Consider the following 2,319-nt stretch of genomic DNA (forward strand, 5'->3'; position numbering starts at 1 on the left):
GTCACTGCCCGTCACATGACAGCTGTCAACTTCGATGCCATGGACATAGACAGATGCATTTCTGCAACTACTAAAATTATCTGTCTCCGGTCAAAAGAGAAAAACAGAATTACAAGTAGTGAAAAATTCAATATTTATACCACAGAAGTTCAGAAACAGTGATACCCTCATTTGACGCCATAGAGTAGGAAGTGTTACGTAACCATTTGTTGCCTATTATACAAAATAACTTGTTCTGCTCTGATAAGCAAATATGCAGTAGAGACCCTCTTGCTTGTTTGACAAAATAAAGCATTAATAGCTACAGATGCTAAGAACCAAAGTCGGCCGACCCTTTAAAAAATCGTTCCTTTAATTCTGCCTCTCATTTTCTTGTCTGCGTGTTTTCTTTTGTGCTCATTGTTTTGTTTGCAGACAGCAACATGGCAAGGAAACTGTGTCTAGCAGGACAAATTAAAACATTTTTAGCATACTTTCCCGAAAGCCAGCAGCAAGGAAGCTCAAACATTCCGGATCCTAATTTCCTAGAGTCGCTCGTTAGGGGCGCACTGTAAACACAAAGATATAGATAGCACACTCGCGATTAGATCCGACCAGTGGTATTACCAACTGTCAATTCACTGGGTTACAGACTTCAACAGAACTTTTAGAGCTCCACTCCCTTCTGCCCAGCAGTGAATCATTTTCTGCAAAGCGTCTGATCTGTATGCGTCGTTCATCTCAAAATAGCTGCACTCTGTGTCAACATAAACCTTTTTTTCTTTTATTTTATAGGAGGAATTTGGGTGAGAGATATTTCTTGGTTTTAAGTCTGACCAACTCATTAGGGAGCTATCATTATTAATGAATAGAAAAGAAAAGGATAATGTGAAAGCTGCAGTGCCCGCCTGGGGCTCCTAGCTCATATTTAACTTGAATGAGTCGACTGTGAGTCGCATTAGAAATCATTTGTGGAGTTTCTGCGGCAAAACACCATCTGCTATGTGTTCAGCGTATCTTTTTTATTACCGCTGAGAGCAGTCACAGGCGTCTGAAGGTGTGTTAGGCTGCATGTGACTGCTGTTAGAACATACGCGATGATTTATGATGCCAGGAGTGACCTGTAACACGCCATAGCTGCGGGGAACCTTTCTTCTTCTGCCAGACATTGTTTAAACTTTCAGAATATAGCTGCACAATCGCAGAGCACAGCCTGAACAACCGTACATTTTTGTGCAGTCGATTTTTCATCCGGTTGCGCGTCTCCAGACACCGTGCACCCTATCTGTCTCTGATTGTGGCTCAGTCTCTTCCTAGAGGTAGACATCTCTCTCGGGTCATGATAATTTAATGTGGGTAGAGTTTTGACAAATGGCTTTAAGAAGCACTGTGGACTGTAGAAGCCATAGATAGACGAGCTGAGATGCTGCAGAGGGATCCTGGGGCTGCTCTGCTGGTATAAACGTGGTTAACTAAGACTGAACATATCCGCGGAGCCTCCTCATTAGACGTGAAGTCAGTTCAGTATGATAGGACTCATCAATCCTTGACTAGTGAGGTTGACCTGCACTGGCGAGAAGCCAGCATTAAGGCAGAGGAAGTCGATTTTTAAAAAAAAAAAAAAAAGGTGTTTGAAATAGCAGCAAACTGCTCATTAACTAAGTGGGCTCGGAAAATGAGAGCAAGATAAGTTCATAGTAATTCATTGTGATGAGTAATGGGAACTGCTTTAGGACTGATAGTGTTTTGGTATCATCTTTTGTAAGATCTCTATCTAAAAATACCAAGAAAAAAATGTAACCGCATTTTTTACAAACAGGACAAAATTTACCATGAGCTAAATATGTTCTTGCATAATCATTGACATCAATAATAAAGTGACAGATGCTGCGAGATAAATTCAGTCACGAGCAGTTTCTGGGGCAAGATCAGAATAGTTTTTTGGGGGGAGGGGGAAAGTTTCACACAATGAAACACTTCTGAGAATCCAGATAACGCTTACACTTTTTCCTAAATGTGTTAAGTAACCGTTATGGGCGATTCTCTCTGTGTGTATACCGCAGTTGACGTTGCCCACACGGTGCGTCATTAGCTGGGTTTTATTTGCGGGGGTACAGATCTTTATCCCCAGAGAGGATGCAGAGTAATGGCTCAGAAAACTGGGTCCACTTAGTTGGACATCTGTTGGCCAAATGTAAACAACCAGAGATCGGGTCAAGTCCCATTACAGGCCCAGCAGCATCTAAAAACAACCCAGTCGCGCAGCAACTTTGGAATCCAGCACAAATGGTAACCCATGCAGCAAAGCAGGTCCTGATGGCAAGTCAGGTCTTAAAGAGA

This window comes from Diplotaxodon limnothrissa, linkage group LG7 (assembly GCF_057381915.1).
Source record: "Diplotaxodon limnothrissa isolate DT_005_m linkage group LG7, D_limnothrissa_male_GT1.1, whole genome shotgun sequence".
Taxonomy (NCBI): Eukaryota; Metazoa; Chordata; class Actinopteri; order Cichliformes; family Cichlidae; genus Diplotaxodon; species Diplotaxodon limnothrissa.